The sequence below is a fragment of the Drosophila hydei genome, unplaced genomic scaffold (genome assembly GCF_003285905.1).
Source record: "Drosophila hydei strain 15085-1641.00,03,60 unplaced genomic scaffold, DhydRS2 tig00008114-arrow-pilon, whole genome shotgun sequence".
In the NCBI taxonomy this organism is placed as follows: domain Eukaryota; kingdom Metazoa; phylum Arthropoda; class Insecta; order Diptera; family Drosophilidae; genus Drosophila; species Drosophila hydei.
Window position 1 is genome coordinate 7,648,792 of NW_022045827.1, and position 14,534 is coordinate 7,663,325.

Sequence of the window (14,534 nt, forward strand, 5' to 3'; positions counted from 1 at the left end):
AATCAACTTTCAAAAGCTTTTCCTGGCAGCTTTGAATATTTAAACAAATCAAAAGTATTCAACTAAAGTTCTTAAAAGAAATATTTATTCTAAAGTAGCTAAAACAATTCTGAAGTTTAAGACAGTATAAAAAATTTTTAAGGTGCTTTTAATAGCTTTTTATTGATTTTTAAATATCGACAATATCGACATTTAAGCTTACTCTTTAGTATAACCACTTAAAGCTTTAATGTGCTTTTAAAAACTTTTTCATATATTCCAAACACAACATGTCATCAACATGTTTTACTTTAAACTACAATTTAAGCTAAAGCTAAACAGAAAGCACTCATATTTACTTTCTAATTCTGAAAACTCCAAATTATTCTCATGATTGGAAAGCCAACTTTCAGCTAATGTCATTGTAATTAATTCTGCTTTTGGTGCTCTACTCGTGCTTCCTTTGCATGGCAACGTGGACATAGTCTTAGAAACTGTATGCAAATTAGTTGTGAAACTTGTGCACCACCGCCACAAACGGTGCACCACAGTGACGGGCCACGCACTCGAAATGCTGTCGATTGCCTTTTGATGTGGCGGATGTGGTAGCGGACAGTGCGATGGGTGATAGCAGCCCACATTGAGTACGTGCCGCTTAAGCCAAATGCTACACTTACCGCACACTTCGACACCTTTGCAAACGGTAAAGCAGATCTGGCGTAGGGATTGAGGTGTTAATAGATTTACGTGGTTGTGACGTTGTGGCTGCGGCGGCTTCAACATTGAGCCAATGTACTTGTTTATTTAAACATGCCTCAGGAGCCAAATGACAATTCCACACGCAACTCTCGGCCGCGCCTGAGGCTCATTACGCTCAAATAAAAAGGCAGATAAAAAGTGAAAGAAAAACAAAACAAAACCAGCAGCAAACACAAGCGGAAAAAGTTTCAAAAAGCAAAACTGCAAAGTGGACATTATTTTATTTTTATACTTTACTTATATATTTTCATTTGTATTCGCATTCGCAATGCAGCAAGTCCAAGGACGAGGACAGATTGCCGGGGCAATGCCTCAGCGGCTGCTGAGACAGTGCGACAGGACGCTGTCTGGCTGCTTCTGGGTCTCTGTCTCCCTCTCTGTGTGTGCGTGCTGTACAAAACCAAAATAAATGCCAACAAGAATAATTCCCGGCTAATCCGATTTAGTGCGCTGCCTGCTTCACGAGCAAACAAATACAACAATAAAGAGACAGAGAGAGAGAGCCCACTTGATTATATGCCACCACAGCCATTGTCTGTCCAATGGCCAGAGCATTTAAGTGCCCAGTTTGCTGGCCGGCAAGCCAGTTTGCTGCCTGACGATAAGCCAATTCACAGTGGTAAACATAATGTAGTATGTGCATTTATCTAAACTGAGCAGCTAAACAATACTAATTTTGCATAAAGATTTTCATAATCGGGAATTTAACTCTCGGATGTGGAATTATATATTTCCGTGTTATAATACAATTAAATTTGTCCTTAATATAAATAAATGATAAGCTTTTTCAATAAAATATATTTGCAAGTTAACCAAGCAAGAGTGATAATATTTGTGATAATTAAATTACAATAGTTATCAAGCTGTTGACAACATTTATTTGTGGATATATTAAATTATATTTGCCATAATATAAATAAAAATGGTGGAGAAGAGCGACATTTGTATTTGAGTGACATGGATTTGTATGAGCGAACATCTTAGCACACTCTCCACTCTGAACATGTCACAAATCATGTAAAAATTAACATTTCGAGATTGAAATCAGAAGTGATCGCTCAGGTTTTACTTGTGCTCCCGGAGAGAAGACTACTATCTAACATAACTCAAGAGTTATGCCTTCTACATAAATGAATTACTAAATCATTTTATACCCAGGGCTATAAAGATTAATGAATATCAAATGCATTTTCCACTACTTCTCGCTGCCAGCCCATTGTAATTATTTATGGTAATGTTGGTTTATTCTTTCGCCGTGTGCAATTTTGTGTGCTTTCTTGCTTTTTGGTCAGAACATTTTTGACTTTCTAATGCGTTTAGTTCTTTTATCTCTTTTGTATTCTTTTCTCATTTCATTTGTGCGTTCCACAAAATAAAAATATAAAACAATTCAAAACATAATTTTAATGTTTCGGTTTTCGCTGTGCTTTCATTTTACATAATTAAATAATGACAATGCGGCAGTCAGGACTTTTGTGAAGTTATTGACTAAGAGTCCGTTTGCGCCGTGCCGCACTCAGATATAGCTGACGGCTATTGTATGAGAAAGAAAGAAACAGAAAAATCTGTTTCAGACAGCTGCAGCGTAGTGGAAATTTATGCGGAGCAACAACCTTATACGGAGCAAGAGCAATGCCACCTTATCACAGTGCCAGCTTTATTTGAGCTCTCGCGGGAGTTGAACGTATTTGTGGCATTAAAGCTGGGGCAAGGCAGCTTGAAATTGATGTTTGCTGCACACATTGGAATTGCGTTATTTAATGGCCGATGGCTGATATGATCTCGCATAGCGTTAAAAGCTTCCGCATGGCGACGCTCAGCAATTAAAACGTCACACGTGGCGTATACGTAATAAAAACGTTTTTCCTTTTTATGAAGTTAAAACACGTTTAACTGCGATAAGCTATAATTTGGGTAAACGTTGAGGGGTATTTATTGATTTCAAAAGCACTTAGTGTCGGTTAATAAAAGTCAGTGTTGGAAAACTTCAAGCACCAAAAACTGAATTCACTGTCCTCTGCGAGTGCGTGCGTTCTATTTGTGGCATACTTTCAAGCCTTTGTGTGCATATCATTAAAAAGAAGTAGATGAGTGTGTGTTAAAAACAGAGCGAAAGCGGGAAATATCGAGCTTTAAAAGCTACAAACACTTCGCCTTGTTAAGTGAAATGCCAAGCAAGGCAAAAGCAAAAGTTTGAGCGGCTTCTTAGAAATGCACAAAAGAAATTCCAGAGCTAAAGTGCTAAGCTCCAAACAGCCAACCAAAGCAAAACAGTAGAAGCAGCTGCAGCCGCGACAGAAGTGCGAGGCGTATCGCTGTTAAAAATGCATTCGCGTTACGCCCTATAAGCGTGTGTGTATGTGTGTGTCTATGCGAATGGCATGCGGTAAACTTTCTAATTCAATTGTGGCATGCCATGCCAAATTCATAACGTGCTATGGACTTGCCACACCGCATTCCAATTTCAAATCCCAGCCCACAGAAATGATGTGAACATATCTGTGCCAGAGGCTGCAAGAGCGTGTGTGTATTACGCCCGGGGAGTATTATTTTTTCTTATATTTTGTGAAGCTTGCAGGAAGTTTACAATAATCAAAGCTTAAGCACATAATGAAGGGGCGTGACACATTGAGTTGCGTTAATGGGAGGCTACTATAATATCACATATGCTCAGTAAGAAATCTATGATTTATTTATGAATTTCTATGTGGCATTTATATTCGTGTATTGAATATAAGTAAAACATATATAGATCAGGAAGATTTTTCTTATTCCTTGTAATATTATCATTATTACATTCTATTATTTGCATTCCATATACTACACTTAACGCTACGTAACTTACTTAAAATAACTAGCGCCATCTGTTGCAATAGCTTGGCCCTACGCACTAGCGCTACTGACCAAAAGATGGCGCTTGAGCAGCACAGGGTGTCAAGCACAGGCTAAAAGCTTGCTTCCAGGACACAAGCCAACATAGCTTTAAAGCTCCCAAACCTCTTGTAAGCTTTTAAAGCTATTGCAACATAAAATGTTTTAAAGTTTCTAAATTTTATATAAACTGATGTCAACTAATTGTTAAAGGATTCATCTTAATAATATTGTACATATTTTGACCATGTTATGTTTTCAACTATCATTAAAAAACATACAGCTAGTCGAGCCTAAATAAATTAACCCGAGCCAAAAGGACATTGACCTTTGACCAGCATACATTTGTTGATCTTCGCAGAGTTAACAAACTGGGCAAACTAGGCGTAGGCAAATACAGCCAAGTTCAAACACCTGCCAAAGCGGAAAACATCAACATCGGGCGATAGCCGCAAGAACCGCAACAAACAAATAAGCAAGGAAATGAAGGAATACCCCTACCCAAGCACTCACTCCCTATGTGGGCTGTCAACACTGACAGATGCCACAAGCCACATTCTTCTAGCTTGCACGTTTCAATGGAGCACAAAGAGTGGGCAATGGGTTAAGGAAGTACGAGTCCGAACGGTCATTGGGACGCACGCCTCAGCGATTTATGTTGAATGTTGTGCAAAGTACGCAACCGCCAGCACACATGCCAATTGCAATGTGGGGCCCGGCTCGGGAGGGAGCTTTCGCAAACTCGCCAAAAACACAACAAAACGAGCTCAGTGAAAGGCGAAAGTTTGCATGCAGAATGCAGCGTCTAGGTTAAGGAATTTGCATTGAAAATATTTGTTTTTCTATTTGTTGCTGTTGATTTCAAGTGCTTTTACAGTGCTTACATAAAAATATGAAGAAATATATGTAAAATATAAGTAAATTGCAGTAAAGCTGCAGTGTAGCTCCTTTCTGAGGTCATTAAACCACGTCGCTGCTCAACACTTTTTTATGTTTTTTTTTTAGCGGACGTAGTTTATGCGACCCGGAAGTTGCTCGTAATTTTGTTTCCGCCTGATTTACAAATATTTGCATGGCAAAACATTTTTCAACAAAAACTAAAAAAAAGGCAGCAAACAGCAAACAAGCAAACAACAAAAATACTAATAAAAACTAAGCCGTAACCGAAATGGCAAGGAAATGTTAAATGTTAAGCGAAAAGTTGTTGAAATGCATTTTACAAAAACTTGTGGCCTTTTTTGCGGTCAGCTGACTGAGTGAATGAATGATGAATAAATGAGTGTGTGGCTTCACTTTTCGCAATAAACATGTAAACGCACGCTTGCGTTAGTAAATTTTATGAATCACTCAATGTCTAACAAAGAAGAGGAATTAGTGCAGCTCAAGCCAAAGAAATTAGAATTTTTTTAGCTTTATCTATTATATATAAAGTTGAAATTGAATGTATTCACAATTTTACTGTGAATGAACTGATATTTTTTATATTTACTTAATTTAATTTATTTTTCTAATTTATTATTTTTATTTATAAGATTTATATGCACTTATTACTAGTTACTACTTATTAAATATATTTGGTACTTATTAAAGAAAATGCTAAAAATGGCAAAATGATTTAACTGTTGAGATAATCCGCCCTAGCGGAAAAAAAACATTTCTTAAAGATATTTCAAGAAATATTTGCAATATTTATTTTTATTATCTAAATAACTAATCTATGCTGCTGATAAAAACAATACAAATTAGACAAGGGAACGGTTTATATGAGCCTTATAACAGCTGATGTCTGTCAGCTGTCAAAAATATTTACTTCAATTTTGTTGCTTTTTTGTGCAGTTTTTACCTTTTGTCGCATTCTCCACAAATTGACAAATATTTCTGTATTGAAAATCGAGAGCATTCTCAATTGAAATTCGATTTCAAATTGTAGCCAAATGCAGAAAAGGGACATCAGCACCTGACCTGGTTTAATTACGACTGATAGGCAGCCGACAAAGTCTTAATATATTGTAGCCAGGAAATAAATATGCAAATAGTGAATAAAATGACTGCTCTAGCGAGAAAATCATTGGTGCTTGGAACACCAATATCGATGGCGAGTCCAAGTACAAGCTCAAGTGTGGATGGAATTATTGGAAAATGGTCGACAAACAAACTGAGAAGAATATCATGAACTTGCCAATAAACAATCAGAGATGAAGTACAAGTGGAGGAGTGGGAGAAAAAGAAGAATTTGTCAACAGAAAAGAAAAAAAACAGCAATTGAAAAAGATGGAGATAGAAATGAAGAAGCCTCAGATGGAAGCTGATGCAGGACTTTCTCTTCTGGCAGATGTAATGATAGTTGGACTTTTCTTTTAGACATCAAGCAGAGAATAAAATGATTCATAACTCTATCTTTACAACAAAAACAACAACACGTAAACTGGCATAAAATGTTAAAGAGTTTAATTCAGAAATTTAAAGCTCGCAGAGGTGAAAGCTTTTATTTAAAAATTCAGTCATTTAATTTGATTAATATTTTATCCCTCACAAAATGTATTTCAAAAACTTGTTGCATAGTTTTCTACTACGTACTCCAACCAGCTTGACTTTAAATCAAACTTATAAATTCTCGTTGGTCATCGAAGCTAGAATCGAAGCGCTGATTAGGGCCGGTCGAGGGCGAACTGTGAACGGTTGCAACTAAATAAGATTTTCCCATTTAGCTGCCCTACACGTTTCGCCTGCTGCCAAACTCTATTTGCACAGCACATAAACAAGCTGCACGAGCAGCTGCACTTGACTAAACAATACACAAAACTTTACTTCAATGCACACGCACAGTCACACACACACACACCAACACACTCACACAGTGTTGCGCTGATGGCAACGCAGAGCGAAAACTGAAATTCGATTTCCAGTCATGCCACACAGTCGAATGCCAAAATGTAGACGCCGCCAAAGGAGCTGGCTGATACTCTCTGGGCTGCTCATAATCCCATATATTTTATATACTATATCTTCTGTACTATACATATGTATATATAAATGCTATATCTGGGCGTGAGCTCACACACACACACACACACACACACTGTCACACATAACAATAAGCGAAAGTTACAAGCTGGTTGAGCGCCTGTAAAATTCCCAGCTGCAGAGTTTGCTGCCTGCACATGATTTGGCCGAGTTGTCGCTCAAGCACGCAGCCAATCAATATCAATCGCAATTCAATTTCAATTTCAACTTCAAGCAGCGCCAGAAGTCAGCCAACTATTACAATTGTGCCATGTATACCCTGTCTGGAGCTGATTTAATAAGTTAGCGAGAAGTCGTCGAAGACGTAGCTCCCGATAGCTGTAAGATCTGCTTCAAGAAACATATAGAAGGATAGGATGATAAAATTGGATTGAGTAGGCATTTTTATTACAAATTTCCAATATATTTAGTTATTAATGTCAATAAATCTTCACCCTACTTTAAGACTCTTTCCTGACAGGGTATCGCTCTGACGAGCTAAGCACGATCTTAAGCCAGTTGTTGTTGTCATTCGCCTTTTGCGATTTGAAAAATAGCAAAGTGCACTTTACAGCAGCAGCAGCAGCAGCAACAACAGCAATCGCAGTTGCCAGTAAATTACTTAAGGGGAGATTTGTGTGCTCTGGAAGCAGCAGCAGCAGCAGCGGAGGCAACTGGCGCACATAATGAGGCAGCTGCGTACGACGAAAGCCAAGCAGCTGAAAGCAAGCAGCGAGACTGGCAGACGAGTCAACCAGATTGCTTGGCGCGCGCGCTGACGAGTTTTAAGGACAGCCATGGCAACTGGGAAGCAGCAGCCAAACGAAACTGATTTGTGGGCCAAGCCATGCTCGGCATGCATATCACGACTGCAGCTGCGCCGCTGCCAATGTTTGCGTGAATTTGCGCCCGATTTGTTGGCCTTCAAACGAGTACCGTAATTTTGCGTGTGATTAATGCACGCTGGCAAATGCCTTTTCGAGCTGTCATAGCAACCAACGGCAAACGCTTGATAAATGTGCTGTCAATGAAGCAACAGGCAAACTCGCAAACTTATTAAGCCGCAAACACTTGCTGAAAAGCGGCTGAGCAGAAGCGACCAACGAAGTACATTATATGTAACAAGGAAAAAAAGAATTCCATCTTTCATCTCCCATCTCCCATCGTCCATCTTCCATCTTCCATCTTCCATCTTCCATCTTCCATCTTCCATCTTCCATCTTCCATCTTCCATCTTCCATCTTCCATCTTCCATCTTCCATCTTCCATCTTCCATCTTCCATCTTCCATCTTCCATCTTTCATCTTTCATCTATCATCTATCATATTTCATCTTTCATCTTTCATCTTCCATCTTCCATCTTCCATCTTCTATCTTCTATAGTTTATCTTCCATCGTCCATCTTCTATTTTCGAACCAGAATCCAGCTTGTTCAATTGCCCAAATAACTTGGGCAGTTACACAAATCCTTTGCGAAAGTCTTCAAGCTAATAATACTTTTGAAGTTTCCTCAAATTACTTTAAAGTTAAGAAAAGGTAATCTAAAAGCATGTCGGTTGCTACTGCTCTCTTCGTTGTACTTTAAGGCCGTGTCATTGAAGAGCAGCATGCAAATGATGCAACTTGAGAAAAACTTTCGCTTTGACGAAGCCAACGACAAAAAGTTGTGCTGTCATTAGCAAGCGTCACATAACATAAATGGCAAACTCATGAAATAGCAGAGAGTACCCAAAGACAAACAATGGCAGGGCAAGCGCAGGACAATGCGGCTCCACAGCAAATAAACTGGCTGCAGTTGCTGCTAACAAGAACACAAAATAAGAGTGAAACTTACACCTACAGCTAACTGAACAATAAAATCAACAAAATGCCAGCAAGCAGCAGCATTACCAACTGCGACAGACACCCACTCAAGCCGGCTAGCCAGCTCGCCTCGCCTCGCCCCGTCTCGTCCTTGCAAGGACCTGTGCAAATAGTGTAGCATACGTAATGGCGCCGTAGGTTAGCATGACCCGTAAAATGCTTAAAACAATGATAATGCCAAACCAAAATAGATATCAAATATTGTTAGAGGCTAACGGAGGTATCTGCCACAGCAGCAACCTGTTAACTGTTGGCCCTAATTGAGCTGCCAGTTAAATGGCAACAAGAACAAATTCAACCAAGCCCGTAGCATAAGCCTCTCTATTATTATCTGCCAACACCTGCCCATGGCGTAGAGGTGAACTTTGCATTTTCATTAGCCCAGATGGTGTTTCGGTTTATTGCAACAGTTATTTGTTTTCATTCCCAATTTACTTGGTCAGAGCATTTTATCTTTATCTATGATTGTAGACTCCAGACCTTAGAGACTTGTAATCAGGAGAGAATTGAAAATATTCCAGCATCAGCTAAAGAATACATTAAACTTTTATTTACTATTCATTTTAGGTACTTCATTCTCTGCCGAGAAACACAAAAGACATAGAAAGTTATAGGTTCTCCTAGTTGTTACATATTTATATTACGAGGTATGTTCAAGAAGTAACGCGAATGTTCAATTCCCGTACGTTTCAATTGCTACTTGTGTCACTCATTTAACCCAACAACTACGACTATTTTAAATACTCAATTTACTTTTAACAGCTGCTTTTTGTTGACTTGTATCGTTTCTCCATCAATTTTATAATTTACCAAAAAGTAAACAAAGAATCTGCCTAAAATTTTTGACCAAAAACAAGACACATATGTTGCCGCAGTCAGCTTAACCTTCAGGTCTAGCAGCTTTTGGTTATTCCTGAATGTTAAGATGCACTTGAAGAAACTTTTCTATGATACGATTAAGGAAATAATCACAGCATCAATATCAAGTTAAAATAAGAGTTGAAGAAGTTCTCAAAGACTGATATTTTGAAGTGCTTCGAGAATTGGAAAAAGTCGCCACACGATTGATTGATTTCTAATAGAGAAGGAGAGCAGGAGATAATCAAGATTAAGAATATATATTTACTTTAAGTCAGTTTTAAAAAAATCTATATGTTGGCATAGTGATTTTTCCACGACAGTGATCAGCGCATATATAATTACTTAATAAATATCTCCATTATTCTAGCCAAAACTTATGAATGCTTGAAATATTCGCTAAAGCAAAACGAAAGCAAAATAACTATTCAAGCTGCTTTTGAGCCCTGAATTCTGTAAACATTTAGCTGTATGCATCAAAGTTGAATATATTCAAATTTGAATAGATGCAACTGGGATATAAAAGCTGTTGCTATTGCTGTTGTGGCTGCTGACAGCGGAAGCAATCAGACAAACGCAATAGCGACAATTACATTAAGCTGAATACAAAAGCAGCAAAACTGCATGCAAAGCAAGCCAAATGCAAACAGGTGCCAAGGTGCGCAGCCCAACGACTGTAGTAGCAACACTTCAGACCACAATACAATGGCAACAACACCAACAAGAGCTGCTGCCAGCGGGTGGCTTGGCAGTTGGCGGCTGGCACTGGTGGAGTCATTGCGGAAATCCTGGCAAAACACAAAAATATTTTCTACCAAATTTACAATATGAAGTGGCTGGCTTGAAGTTGCTTGAGCTGCTGCCAAAGGTGTCTTGCTTATATTTTCACAGCAAACACGCACACACACACAAACAAACACACGCACAAACACACCCACGCGCACACATATAAAGTTGTCGCACTTCATTGCGTTGACAAAACCCAAGCGTGGCAAAGCAGGCAGAACAAATGGCATATGGCACAACGCTAGAGCAGCGCGCTAGCAATACTCACACACACACGCACACAATCTCAATTGTTATGTTTGTTGCTGCATATTGTTGCCGTGTTGTTGAGCTGAGTGCATTTTGTACATAATTTTCAATTTTCATGCATGTTTTGCCATTTGGTTTGCTAAGTAGCAATGCGAAAGCGAATTGTTGTATAATATTTATGCTTTGTGTTTTTGATTTGCCCAAATATGCATGTGTGTGTGTGGGAGGATAATGTAAATGTAAATGGCATGTTCAGCTGAAAAGTATGCTATGAAAAATTTTATTATATTTTTCATATAAACTTCTCTGCTTTGTTACACAAAAAAATATTTTTGTACAAATTCAATATGGAAATTTAAATTTTTTTAAAAATATATTTCTATTAAATTGTATAAATTTGTTAAGTTAATTAAAAAATACTTCAATAAAAGATATTAGAAAATCAAGAAACGTTTGGCAACTGGCAAATTTCAATTTGCGTATCTCTGAAAACAAAATAAAAATATTTTTATAAGCTAGTTAAGCTAACAGAATTGTGTGCAACTAATTGACAGTGAAAATGTTCAAGAATATGAATATTTATAAATTGAATCGATACGTTGTTCAATTTAAAATCATTTTCAATTAAGTCTAGGATGAAAACTTCATAATTTGTGAGCACTTCAAAGATGCTCAACTAGCATCAAAGTGTATTTATTCAATTTATATTCTCTTTATCAGCCCAGACTTGAGCTCACTTTTCGCTATTTGGCAGCTGCTGCGAGCACTTTGACTGCGGCTATGTCAATAAATGAACGTTGAGCTATTTACAAAGCATTAAATTGTAATTTTTTTTAATTACACACAAAAGATTTAATGGCTGCTGCGGTAATAATGTACAACAGACGTTGCCAACGAGAGTAGCCGACGGACACACACACAGACGCCCGCCCTATTACTGGCAACTGATTAAAAAGCATTGCGCGGAAAAGTATGCAACGCTTAATTACATAAACGGCTGCGCCTGAAGCTGCATGAGAAGCCGAACATGAAGCATAGCAGTAGCCAGTCAACGTTCTGGTTAAGTTTATCCCAGATATGGCAGCACACTCGACACACTCAATATAAAGAGGGACGAAGAGAGAGAGACAGAAAGAGAAAGAGCGAGCAACTGAGATAGCTCAGCTCAAGCTGGCGTGCAAAATCGAGATAATAAGAAAATGAAGAAAATTAAATTGTTTTCCCTTTTTTTTTGTGTGTCCACGCGCCAAGTGACCAATTAAAGTGAACTGCAAAAAGTCTTCGACTCACACAACTCACAACTGACCCCCTGCCCCACAGCCGAGCCATGTACCGCAGAATGTCTTCGCTTCGTCTTTGCCCGCTGAGATTCAGCTGACAGTATGGCATTGCATGTCCTTGCTCCTGCCTGTTTGCTTAGTTATAAAATCATTTTCAGATTTCTAATGATGCTCAGCAGCATGGCCACGGTTATGAAGCCCGCGCGCAATGAAAGAGCAAACTAAATTAGCGCCGCGAGCCGCTCCAGCAACAGTCAACAGTTGCGCCAGAGTCATAAATATAAGTTGGCCCGAACTAATATGCCAGCACGTTTATGTGGCCCACAAATCTTGAGCAAAGTAAGCGCGCGGCCTCCACAATGGAAACGGAATATTCCGGTTGCCGGTTCAGAGCCCTAGCCGCTACACCTTTGACTGTTTGCTGTTGTGACTTCTGCTCCATTGTAAATACCCTGCACAATAGATTAAGCTATTTCGGCCTGACTTTTAAAGCAGTTTATTGTCTCATATAAATGAAATGATTTTAAAAGGAACTAATTTGCTCAGTACTTTAATATTTCTTGTTAGATTTGGAGTTTTAAGGAGCTTTAAGTTAGATTCTAGCTTCAAAGTAAATTTAGAAATCTTTTATTTAGTTTTTCCAAATAATATTAATTATCTATTATTTAATTATTTCTTTAATTATTTTCAAATTTTAAATAAGTGGGCTAGAGGAATGTTTTTAAAGGGTAACTTTAAGTCTATCATGCAGTGCTCTTCTATATATTTCGCTTTTGCTCTTCTTGTTTTATCGTATGTTTGCTGTTTGTTGCCAACACACTAATTACCGCAATTAATTATGCTGCCTGCTGAACAAGTTCTCTTTCTCTCTCTCTCTCTCTATCTAACTCCCTGCTCTTTCTCCCTTCTCTTTCACTTCATCGAGAGGAGAACTTTTTGCTGACTTTTTTTGTTGGTTGGCTTAAATTTTGACTGAAAGTTGCGCCTAAGCTGAACGTGTTTGCATATAGTATTTCGTGTGTGTGTGTGTGTGTGTGTAGGCTTGTGCCTGCATTCCCTGATGCACAATTTAAACAGCTTTTATTCAGAGACTTTTCGAACTGGAATGCGTTTGTGTTGACTGCTCAAAGAGCATATCAAATGCGCAGCGCACCAATTAAATTAGTTAGCTGAAAAACTCTAAAAAGCTGGCTTTTATGCTGTAAATATATATAAATATATATATTTATATATATATATATGCTTAACAGCATTCATAAATATTATATAAGTATGGTCTTTGCTTCAAGAAAGGCCAGCACAATATCTTAAAGTCCAGCGACGAAGCTCCTCCAGTCTGAGTCTTTCACGCTATGCCCCACTTTCTCGCTCTTCTCTCTCTCTTTGTCTCTGTTTCCACTCATTTTCAATTTTTTGCATACTTCCCTCTGTTTCTCTGCTTAACGGAAACGAACTGCAAGTCCAAGCCGAAGCTGAAGAGGCAGTTGCAAATAAATTGATATCAGCTTGTTCCCAAATTTAAAATGGTATGTGATACACACACACACCCATACACACACACACATGTATGTTGACTATCGATGCAGCGTATGAGAAAAGAGTGGAAAAAACTAGCGCTGACACAAAAATAGCATTGGCTTAATAAACTCGAACAGGAACTGAAATAGCAGCTGCAGTTTCCAATGCTGGCGATAGACTTTATGCGGCGAGACTGAAAAAAAAACAAAAGCAATGGCACTGAGAGTGATCTGAGCGACACTGCTAGACTGCGAGATATGCTATGTTAGTACACATACAAACAAGAAAGGGAATAGAGGAGTATAGAAGAGGAGTATGTCGTAGGGTGTCCACATAAGAATAATACTATATTAAATATATATATTTCAGCAAATGTTGCAGTTATTGATATAATTTCATTTTTTAAATATTAAATTATATTTGCCATTTAATTCTGAGTTATATTATGCTAGCCAAATATATGACTATGCCAAGATGCCATCAACTTTTATGACACCCCTTGTAATCCTTATCAATTTACAGGGTGTGCAACAAAAGCAAGCGCCGTCGATTTAGGCTAAAAGCGTGCAGCTCGCTAACGCCATTTAGACCCAAAAAAAAAATGAAAAAAAATGAAGTCAGATTTTTATTTTTGTGCTGCAACTCGTTTTGCCTTAAAGAATTTTAACGTTTGTTTAAATGAGAGTTGCAAAAGTGTGGCCCAGATGGTTTGCACTGACATGGGCTCATTATACGCTTTGCCTTTGACAGTTGAATGCTGGCTGTGGATTGTTGATTGTTGAGCGATGTCCGCCCGGTTTAACAAATGGCTGCCACATTTTGTGGCACGAACGCAATAGCGAGCCAATGCAAAACAATTACACAAATGTCAGGCAGCTGCTGCTGGTGCTTCTGCCGCTGTCCTGATGGTAATAGCAAATGCTTATGCCCGATTGTCTGATGTCTGATGCCTGACGCTATTATGACGCACAAATAGAATTGTGTACAACGAAAAATAGTATTTAACGCGCGGTTTGGCAATAAATGTCAGTCGGGGCCAAGGCCCGCAATATGGCTGCTGTCGTTGTCATTTTTCGCTTTCCCATCCGCAGTGCCATCCGCATTTGCGCTGTTTGCCATTCATCTGATTTATGTGGCTGTCAACGCGACCCCAGGAGTTTACCATCAGTCGATGCTAGTTACAGAACCAGAACCAGAACCTGCAGCTCTTCTCTACTCTCCCTATCTCTCTCTCTCTCTCTCTCTCTCTATGGACCAGCCGCAGTTGGCATATGGATACGGCAACGTGGCTGATTGACAAACCTCTATTTGCCAAAATGAACCGTTTGACATGCGGTTTGACGGCTCTTCTGGCCACAGCGGCTGCCT